The 11,405-nt window shown below is 46.4% G+C and overlaps 1 protein-coding gene across 1 annotated transcript in view; it reads left to right on the top strand.

The window, feature by feature from the left end:
- Positions 1-2,381: 2,381 nt before the first annotated feature.
- LOC118084299 (uncharacterized) overlaps positions 2,382-11,405 on the top strand; it is a 56,127-nt gene continuing 47,103 nt past the window's right edge. Inside the window, exon 1 of the mRNA XM_060270568.1 lies at positions 2,382-2,397. The gene's annotated coding sequence lies outside the window, so the exon portion shown is untranslated. The remainder of the gene's footprint in view (positions 2,398-11,405) is intronic.

Here is an 11,405-nt window from a genome sequence, read left to right as displayed (position 1 = left end):
TAGTGAGGACTTTTTCAGGAACTGCAAACCATGTGGCTCCAGTGACCCATTGGACGAACTCTGCTTACATGACCCGGAAAGCTGTCTGTGGACAAACGCCGGCTCCCTCGGCCTGAAAGCGAAATTACCTTTACCTTTACCTTACAGCGCAAGGCATGGGAAGACAGGCAAACCTTTCCAGATTTCATCTAGTGAAAACTACTTGCTATACTGGTCGAACATACTGGGAAACGGGGGCAGAGAGGCATCACGCCTTGCCTGAGGTTAGGAGATAATAGCACATGATAGCAATTATGCAACAGCTCAGGCAGGGCTTGCCCAAGGTATTTTGGCACCTGAGGCAAACCACAAAGTGATGCCTGCCCCCCAGAAAAAAGGGGGGGAGGCAGATCCAGTGGTGAAGCTTCATGCTCCAGCACTGGGGGCGGAGAGCAGGCCGGGGCGTGGCGTGGTGCGCGTCCTGGGGACATTGTGTGTGTCCTGGGGGCGTGGCGTGCTACCTGTGGGGGCGTGGTGCCCAGCGTGGGCAGGGGTGCAGCCATGATAGCACCCCATCGGGATCGCGCTGCCGGGGGCGGTGCGCTCACCCTGCACTCCTCTCCCTCCGCCAGTGGGCAGATCTACATTGGGAATGGGGGGGGGGGAATAAAATCAAGATTCAAGATGGTTGAAGTGGGAATTGAAGGCCGCTGTGGGAAGGAAAGTAAGGTAAAAGGTAAAGGACCCCTGGACCGTTAAGTCCAGTCAAAGGCGAATATGGGGTGCAGTGCTCATCTTGCTTTTCAGGCTGAGGGAGCCGGCATTTGTCCACAGACAGCTTCCCAGGTCATATGGCCAGCATGACAAAACCGCTTCTGGCGCAACTGGACACCCTGACGGAAGTCAGAAAAATAGCCTGTTCTGAATCACTCTGGGTGGGTGCCAAGCCCAGGAGACCCCAGAGGGCAGCTCCTGCCATTTCCTCCCTAGGGGTGGGAGGAGACCATCAGCATCTCCTACTCGCCAAGGGGCCACCCCCAGAGGTGACATGGGGTAGGAGGGCTGTCAAAGAATAAATGGCCTTCAAGGAGCATGTTGCAGCCTTCAGTGCTACTGTGGCAACAGCAGTGGGTGGTGGATTCCTTGGAGGCCAAATATCTTGCCCTTGTGAATCCTGCTGCCTGAGCTACCTTGCCTCATGGGTAGGCCTGTCATGACCTCAGGTTCGGAAAAGCTGCCTTGGCCTGCCATAATTCTTACTCTGTGGCTTGCATGGGCTGCCTGCTGCCACTGCCACTCACCTCAGAACTTGCTGCAGTTACCTGGCATTTCTCTGAAAGCTGCCGTAGTGCTGCAGTTTGCAGCGCCACCTGTCTGTGGCCAAGAGAAATTTAGTATGATGACACATAAATATTTTCAATACTGTACGTAGAAGAAAAACATGTACAAGACGATGGTATTAAATTTTCTTTTAAAAAGAGGCAAAAATTGGGGGTCGTCTTATACATGGATAGTGAATGCATGGGAGGGTAATGGGTGAGCGATTGGCTGTGACTGTGATGAGCGGGCAGGCAATTTGCAGCTACAGCAAGGCGTGTGGGCATGCAATTGGCGGCTTCGGCAAGGCTGGTGGGTGTGCAGGCAATTTGCAGAGGTAAGGTAGGTGGGCAATTGGCAGCGAGTGAGCGGGTTTTTGAGCGATTGGTGGCAGCGACCTCCCCAACACCGGAAGGGTGACCTCCCCCCCAAAAAACCTCAATAACTCTGGGCAATCCCCCCCAAATACTGATTTCTTAATTTGGGGTTTGAAAAATAGGGGTTGTCTTATACATGGGGGCATGCTATACATGGAAAAATATGGTAGTAAGAAAAACATTATGAGCGGACAGATACAGGATCCCAAGAATTGGAAGGGACCCAGGATACCATTCAGACTGATTCCTCCCCACCCCCCAAAAAACTCATAACAATACATTTGGGCTAAATGTAGCAATAGTGCTTCCAAACCTGCTCTAAAAATGTTCCGTTTTAGAAATTACTGCAGTCGTCACCTTTGTTCCTGGGACTAAGTCTCTGGGCCAGACAGACGTTCAAGGGGTTCTCTTTCTCACTTGCATGCAGCTGCATAAATGTTAAAATCTACACAAAAGAAAAGCTAGTTCCCACATAAAAGTGCTTGCTATGTATAAAAGGGGGAGGGGTGCATAAATATGCCTCTACTGGATAGTTGGTCTACAGCAATTATTGAGGGAGAGGTGATTTTTGCTAGTAAAATGAAACAAAGGCAATATTGCAAGCACGCCACAAGAGGGCGGCTGAGCCTACAAAATAAGGATTTATTTTGATTTAAAATTAGCACCACACCCCTATACAAGTCTATTCAGAAATCCCATTATGTTCAGCGGTGGTTACTCCCAGGTAAGTATACATATGATTGCCACCTAAGCTGCTAATCTCTCATTGTCTTCTCTAGAATATGAAATTCTTCTTTGGCGATCGCTCGTAGTTGAGTAAGATTGTCTTCCATAAACACAGTTTTAACAGCGAGTCCGCAAATAACTGTGGAGGCCGATTCTGGATCCACACATCCTTCCACAGTGGGGACGTAAGTTTCTGGGCGGTAGTTGATCACAGTGAGGGTTTGCCAAGCATGCCTTCCTCTTAGTATATTTCTCTCTTTCTCTCTTTCATCCTGAGTTCAAGCATCTTCAAAGTCCATGACACCTTTGGCAAAGGCTGTTGTTCTCCAGCTGGAGCGCTCACAGGCCAGTGTTTCCCAGTTGTCAATGCTTATATTACATTTTTAAAGATTTTCCTTGAGAAAGTCTTTTAACCTCTTTGGTTGACCACCAGCATTATGCTTTCCATTTTAAAGTTCGGAATAGAGTAGTTGCTTTGGAAGATGATCATCAGGCATCTGAACAACGTGACCAGTCCAACAGAGTTGATGTTGAAGAATCATTGCTTCAACACTGGTTATCTTTGCTTCTTTCTGTACACTGGCATTAGTTCGCCTGTCTTCCCAAGTGATGTGTAAAGATTTCCAAGATACTGTTGATGGAATCTTTTAAGGAGTTGGAGATTATGTTTATAAGTGGTCCATGTTTCACAAGCATACAATAAGGTTGGTAATACAATAGCTTTGTAAACAAGCATTTTGGTTTCCCTGTGAATGTCCCAGTCCTCAAACACTCCGCAATTCAATCGGGAGAAAGCCGCACTCGCAGAGCTCAGGCGATGCTGGATGTCAGCATCAATGTCAGCCCTTGTGGAAAGATAACTGCTCAGGTAGGAGAAGTAATCAACACTTTCCAACATTACGCCATTGAGTTGGATTTGTGGCGCTGTAGAGGGGCTGGTTTTTTGCCTTTTGGTGCAGCACTTTGGTTTTTGGGATGTTGAGCAATAGGCCAAGCTTTTCATAAGCTTCTGCAAAGATATTTAGGATGGTTTGGAGGTCATCCTCTTAAGTGTGCACACACTAAATTGTCATCAGCATATTGAAGATCTATGACAGAAGTTATGGTAACCTTACTCTGGTTTCAGCCTATTCAGATTAAAGAGCTTTCCATATTTCGATATATGATTTCTACTCCGGTGAGGAGTTTCCCTTCGACAAAGTATAGAATCATGGAAATGAAAATAATAAATAGAGTTGGGGCAATAACGCAACCCTGTTTAACACCTGATTCCACTCTCCCACTTTGAGAGCCATTGTTAACTGCAATTGTTGCTGTCATATTATCATAGAGGAGCCGAATGATGTTCACAAATTTATCTGGGCAGCCCATTTTCAAAAGGACAGTCCACAGGGCATTACAATTTACAGTGTCAAAGGCCTTAGTCAGGTCAATACCTTGGTACCTTGGGTTACAAACGCTTCAGGTTAAAGACTCAGCTAACCCAGAAGTAGTACCTCAGGTTAAGAACTTTACTTCAGGATGAGAAAAGAAATCATGTGGCGGTGGCACAGCGGCAGCCAGAGGCCCTATTAGCTAAAGAGGTACCTCAGGTTAAGAACAGTTTCAGGTTAAGAACGGACCTCCGGAACGAATTAAGTTCTTAACCAGAGGTACCACTGTACAGGGGCTGGTTTTGCTCTGCATTTTTCTTGAAGCTGTCAAGAGGTGAAAATCATGTCCACTGACCCCCTAGAACAGGCATCCCCAAACTTTGGCCCTCCAGATGTTTTGGACTACAATTCCCATCATCCCTGACCACTGGTCCTGTTAGGTATGGATCATGGGAGTTGTAGGCCAAAACATCTGGAGGGCCGCAGTTTGGGGATGCCTGCCCTAGAAGGTCGAAAACCATTTTGGGATTCAGGAAGGACAGCCCTGGATATTGTTAGGAGACAGTGCTAAGATCCTTGTCAGCCGCAGCTAATAAAGAGATGCCTCAATAGCTTCTGGAATCCATTCTATCATCTTTTTAACAGAGATTGGTAATTTTGGCATTCCTAAAGTCTGCTAGGATCTCCTCTCTCAGAGTTTTTTTGATGAGCTTGTGAAGTTGTGTAAGTTCAATTCCGCCCACTTTGAAGACTTTGGCAGGTATCCCATCAGGTCCGCTGGCTTCGTTGTTTTTCATTTGGTTAGTAGCTGTACACAACTCTCCCAGATTTGGAGATACTGCAAGCTCATCTCTAATTTGGTTTTGCAGAATTTGTGAGAGGATCTCAGTAGCTACGGGTGAGTTGCGGGTAAGGAGATGCTGGTAATGTTCTTTCCAGAGCAGTGCAATAGCTTCTTAATCTTTTAGATGTGTGGTACTGTCCGTTGAGCTTAGGGGGCACATGCCATGATTTATTGGCCCATAGATCGTCTTTGTGGCTTTAAAGAAACTTTCTGCATCATGAGTGTCAGCTAAGTGCTGGTTCTCTTGAGCTTTTTTTTTATCTACCAGGTGTTATTTAGTTTTCTGGTTTTTCTGTGAACCTCAGCCTTAGCGTTGGCATAGTTTTTTTCTTAGCTGTGCAGTTTCTATCTCTTTGCCAGATCTGAAAGGCCTTCCTTTTCTTGTCAACAATGTGTTCAACCTCACTGTCATTCTCATCAAACCAGTCGTGGTGTTTCTTGGTTTGGTATATAATGGATGTTTTTAGCTTGGTCAAGTGTTCCTCAAGGTTATCAGGGAACTCCGAAAGCAGGTGGTCCTTAAGGGCCATTTAGAAGCAATCCCACTTAATGGGATCTTGAAGGGCTTGAGTGTTCATTTTGTGCCTTGTTTCCTTCCTTGAAGCCTGCGTTGAGGTATAATCTTGATAGCCATTGTGGGCTGTATTAATTGGTGATCTGTCCAGCAGTCGTCGGAACTTGTCATAGCTCTGGTATGTGAGCACCTAGAAAGGAATGCTGTGATCACTAAAAGTCAGCATGGGTTTCTGGAAAAAAAAGACATGTCAGACTAATCTGATCTCATTTTTTGACAGAATTACAAGCCTGGTAGATGAAGGGAACGCTGTGGATGTAGACTATCTTGATTTCAGCAAGGCCTTTGACAAGGTGCCCCATGATATTCTTGTAAAGAAGCTGGTAAAATGCAGGCTAGACAATGCTACCATTCAGTGGATTTGTAACTGGCTTACTGACCGAACCCAAAGGGTGCTCATCAATGGCTCCTCCTCATCCTGGAGAGTAGTGACTAGTGGGGTGCCACAGGGTTCTGTCTTGGGCCCAGTCTTGTTCAACATCTTTATCAATGACTTGGATGATGGGCTTGAGGGCATCCTGAGCAAGTTTGCAGATGACACCAAATTGGGAGGGGTGGCTAACACCCCAGAGGACAGGATCACACTTCAGAATGACCTTAACAGATTAGACAAGTGGGCCAAAGCAAACAAGATGAATTTTAACAAGGAGAAATGTAAAGTACTACACTTGGGCAAAAAAAAAAAATATGAAAGGCACAAATACAGGATGGGTGACACCTGGCTTGAGAGCAGTACATGTGAAAAGGATCTAGGAGTCTTGGTAGACCACAAACTTGACATGAGTCAGCAGTGTGATGCAGTAGCTAAAAAAGCCAATGCAATTCTGGGCTGCATCAATAGGAGTATAGCATCTAGATCAAGGGAAGTAATAGTACCACTGTATTCTGCTCTGGTCAGACCTCACCTGGAGTACTGTGTCCAGTTCTGGGCACCACAGTTCAAGAAGGATACAGTATTGACAAGCTGGAACGTGTCCAGAAGAGGGCAACGAGAATGGTCAAAGGCCTGGAAACGATGCCTTATGAGGAACGGCTTAGGGAGCTGGGTATGTTTAGCCTGGAGAAGAGAAGGTTAAGGGGTGATATGATAGCCATGTTCAAATATATTAAATGATGCCATATAGAGGAGGGAGAAAGGTTGTTTTCTGCTGCTCTAGAGAAACGGACACGGAGCAATGGATTCAAACCACAAGAAAGAAGATTGCATCTAAACATTAGGAAGAACTTCCTGACAGTAAGAGCTGTTCGGCAGTGGAATTTGCTACCAAGGAGTGTGGTGGAGTCTCCTTCTTTGGAGGTCTTTTAGCAGAGGCTTGACAGGCATATGTCAAGAATTCTTTGATGGTGTTTCCTGCTCGGCAGGGGGTTGGACTGGATGGCCCTTGTGGTCTCTTCCAACTCTACGATTCTATGATTCTATGGTAAGGAGCACATCATGGCAGTCTTCAGCTTGGACAATTACATAGTCTAAGAGGTGCCAGTGGTTCGACCTAGGGTGCCTCCATGATGTTTTAAATTTATTTATTTTTGTCAAAAAGTGTGTTGGTAATAACAAGGTTGTGTGCTACACATATAGTCAAAAGTAAGATTCTGTTCTGGTTGCTGTTGCCAATTCCTTCTTTCCCAACAGTCCCAGCCAAAGATCGAAATCTCGCCCATCTCTTGCATTAAAATCACTCAGGAGGACAATTTTATCCTCCTTAGACATCTCTGTTAGGATGGCATCCAGCTGAAAGCAAAAAAATTCTTTAATGTCTTCATTGGCACCCAGTGTTGGTGCATAAGCACTGAGAATAGTAGCCTGTTGGTTTTTGGTAAGTTTTATTCAAAGGGTTGAAAGTTGCTCATTAATGCTGGTAGGGTCTTCTGACAAGAGCTTCACAATATTGTTTTTTGATAGCAAAGCCTACTCCATGTATTCATCTATCTTGTTCCTTTCCAGAAGAATGTGTAGCCTCCTTTTTCTTCCTTCAGTTGTCCCTCTCCTGCTCTTTGAGTTTCTTAAAACACTGCAATATCCATGTTAAAATGTCACAGCTCTCTTGCAATGATGGCAGTTCTGTATTTGGGATACTCATTATCTGTAGTTGGGATACTTCGTTATCCAACAAAGTCAGTATATCTCATGTTCCAAAGTTCAAATGTCTTTTACGACCACTGGGTGGTGACCCCACTGGGCGCGGTAATCCAGTCAGGGAAAAAGGGAGGCAGACTATGTTTAGGGCACCTTTTCTAGCCCCTCCCCCTTTTCGGGGTGAGCAGAGTGGATCCTAAATAGGGCTGCTCAGTCATGGATATAGCTGTCATTCCTTGAGTCATAGCAACTGAATCTGTATCCACTGCCCATGTGCCGGTTCATGACTAGGGGCTTCCAGATTTCTCTGTCCTGCCCCCATTACCATTTGCAGATCACAATGGGACTTCTTTGGGTTTGTGTTTGGCAAGTGTGTGAATTTGTTTTATCTGTGTAGATCAGTGCGTGCTGACCAAAACACAGCCTTTGCAGTAAGGCTCTATTCCGATGGCATGAGTATCACAATGACTGGTAGATTCTGATCTGCTGCAGGCTTCATCTGCCTTCACAGCCATTATAACATGCCACTTGTTATCATCCCCCTGTTCTGCCATTGAGGACTTATTGGATCGTTCTTTGTTTAGCTCCTCCCCTTTGACCTTACCGCCTTGGGTGACCCTGCTGGGAGTACGAGATTCCTGACAGCTTCTCTCACAAGGGTCATAGGAACATGCAAGCCCACTCACCACAACAAAGTGATGATCCAGTGAGTGAGAGTATGAAATTATCACATGCTAGGCAAGATCTGAAAGCTCCCAGAATTAGGACTTGTCCACAAGTAATGTAAAAAGCAACCGATCAGGCAGATCAAATATCTCAAAGACTGCCTCTTCCCCCACAGGCCTTCTTGGGTGCTGAGATTGCCAGAGGCGATCTCATTTGGTAGTTCCTCCACCCTCAGAAACTTGGGGGTGGCCTTCTCTGTGGTGGCCATTGAGTTGTGGAATTCACTTCCCACAGAGAGCACCTGTCACTATCATTATTCAGATTCTGGCGAATGCTCTCTACCCTGGCTTTTGACACCTGGGGTGTGTATTTCTAGGAACCACTTATTTCTGTGAATGTAAATTGGGTATATGGGATCTTAGGGGAGGCTAGTACTGATACCTCTGGTGGGGGACACATTGTGCTCCTTCTGGGGTAGTTTGTCCACCTTTGGTCCCCACCCTGCACTCAGCTCTCACCTGTAGCTCCTAGAAGCTGTCAGTATTCAACAGTAGCCACACCCTGGGAAATGGCTTCAAGTGGTCAGTTTAACCGGGTGAGGGTAGCTGATGGGTCTCAAACCCTTGGTGAGTTAGGGACTTCCCCTGCATGGGAAAACAGGCTCCAGTGGATTGAGCAGACATGAGTAATAGTGGGTCCAATGGTCAAGAAGGCAGTTCCTGCACATGCTGTAGAGGGAAGTGTGATGTAGATTGGACTCAACAATCTGGGAAGGATGACCATCTAGGGCAGGCATCCCCAAACTTCGGCCCTCCAGATGTTTTGGACTACAATTCCCATCTTCCCCAACCACTGGTCCCGTTAGCTAGGGATCATGGGGTTGTAGGCCAAAACATCTGGAGGGCCGCAGTTTGGGGATGCCTGATCTAGGGGAAGGAAAACTCTTATCCTAAACCTCCACTGTCTTGCAGGATATCTTTGGGAGAAATAATGGTTTAGGAATAAACCCTACACAAATCTGGAGTGAAGTCCCTAAGATGGTTGGATGGCGCCTTGCAGGCCTATTTCTGGCAACTTCTGCAGCCAAGATGGTTCCAAATGTGTTGCTCTGCTTTGCTTTGGGGCAGATCAGTGAGGCTGAGAGGGAGGTCTTGTCATCCGGGCAACCCAGGACCTCCATACACACTGCCTTGGCTTGCACACAGGGGGGTCAATTTGGTGCTGCTAACCTCACCCCCAGAGGGGCACTCCATTGTTTCTTGAAACAGACAGATGCCAACCAACCTACCATCTTGCTTTGAACCATTTTTGATATTATCTAATACTGTGCATTAAAATTAATGTTTTGATTTAATTATTGTAACCCCACCTGGGTCGTTCGGGTGAGGTGATAGAATGTAACAAAAACCACAACAACTCCTACCTAGCAACCAGGTGAGAAAAGTGAGGAAAAAGCCCACCCATTTGCTGTGTGCCCCAGAGCAACTTCTTGGGTTCTGCTGAAATGTAATACTTGGAGAGAATGAAAGCAGGACTATTCCATCAATGCCACTGAGACACTAGTTGCCTTTAGTGTCCCCTCATCTGTCCTAGAGCACTAATTCTATTAGGCTCCCTTAGTGTTTCCATTCCAGCTGCTTGTTTGTATAAGTGTTATTTTAAAAACTGGCACCTGAGTTTCTTCTTTTCCTCCTCCCTCCCCAACCCCCTTTCTTTGGATACCATGTCTGTTAAATGATCCTCTACCTCTATGGCTCTTACGGCCTCTGTTCCCAACCAGAATGTCAATTATGTTCGCAGTGTGACATTTTTATTTTGGTGCAGGGGGCTAGTGAGAAACTTTAATTGCTTGCATAGTTTCTCACGGACGTAAGCCAGAGGAGTTTTCGCCCCAGAAATATGAGGCTCCAGAAGAAGAAGAACAGCATGTTCACCTCATTGCTGCAGCTTGCTCTGATCTGAACAAGAATGTCAAGGCCAGACTAACATATCAGGGTGACTCGCTTTTTTCTGGTCAGCTTCTTGTAATGTCCTTTTCATGGAAGCCTATCTTGAAAGTTGTATATCAAACTGCAGATATTCTGGCCAAAGTATCCCCAAGAAGCTTGGATTTTGCAAAGTGCAATGGTTATATGAGTTGAGAGGGAGCAAGCAGGAACTGGTTAGATCTTTGACAGAAGTGAAAAGGGGGGAAGGCAAAGCAAGAGATGGATCTTGTAACTCAATAGCCAAATCCCCCTTGGACTGCCAAGGTGTCTTAGTCTTCTGCAGTGGTTTTGTCGTATGTTTCTCAAGAGCATTAATTACCTCCACTTGGCCTTTCAAGGGGGCGAATGGGGCATCTGTTTGGACAAGGCTGCAGCTGGGTTGGACCACAGCCCTTGTTGTTGTTGTTGTTATTTAGTCGTTTAGTCGTGTCCGACTCTTCGTGACCCCATGGACCAGAGCACGCCAGGCACTCCTGTCTTCCACTGCCTCCCACAGTTTGGTCAAACTCATGTTCGTAGCTTCGAGAACACTGCCCAACCATCTCATCCTCTGTCGTCCCCTTCTCCTTGTGTCCTCCATCTTTCCCAACATCAGGGTCTTTTCCAGGGAGTCTTCTCTTCTCATGAGGTGGCCAAAGTATTGGAGCCTCAGCTTCAGGATCTGTCCTCCCAGTGAGCACTCAGGGCTGATTTCCTTCAGAATGGATAGGTTTGATCTTCTTGCAGTCCATGGGACTCTCAAGAGTCTCCTCCAGCACCATAATTCAAAAGCATCAATTCTTCGGCGATCAGCCTTCCTTATTGTCCAGCTCTCACTTTCATACATCACTACTGGGAAAACCATAGCTTTAACTATACAGGTACGGACCTTTGTCGGCAAGGTGATACCACTGCTTTTTAAGATGCTGTCTAGGTTTGTCATTGCTTTTCTCCCAAGAAGCAGGCGTCTTTTAATTTCGTGACTGCTGTCACCATCTGCAGTGATCAAGGAGCCCAAGAAAGTAAAATCTCTCACTGCCTCCATTTCTTCCTCTTCCACAGCCCTGGGAGCCCCCAAATGACCACCCATAGAGTGGCAGGCGATGGAAGCAGACCTAAGCAGGCCACATGTCACCACGGCACCTATGCATGATGTTGTGGGTTTGCGGGGTCAGTCTGGATGACACCCTGAATTCCTTCCACTTGCAAAAGTTAGGTGATGGTGGTCTCCAGGCTAATGGGTGACCCTTTCTGCCACCCACCTCACCTCCAAGCTAGGTAGGAGAACAAGAGCCAGAGTAGTGCAGGAGGCAGAGAACACAGCCACCAGCTCAGAAATAAGTTACTTTAGTCTTTTATGAAGACAGAGTCTGGATATGAGAATTATATACTGTCACCCGAAATGATCCCCTTTGTGGGAGAGAAGCCTCCATATAAAATGGAGGCACATCACTCTTAAGGGTGTCCCAACAGGAAGGGCATGCACTTGAGCATTGCCGTCTGTGTAC

The sequence above is a fragment of the Zootoca vivipara genome, chromosome Z (assembly GCF_963506605.1).
Source record: "Zootoca vivipara chromosome Z, rZooViv1.1, whole genome shotgun sequence".
NCBI classification, from domain to species: Eukaryota; Metazoa; Chordata; class Lepidosauria; order Squamata; family Lacertidae; genus Zootoca; species Zootoca vivipara.
The sequence above is the reverse complement of the archived record's forward strand: the minus strand, read 5'-3'. Positions and strand labels throughout refer to the sequence as shown.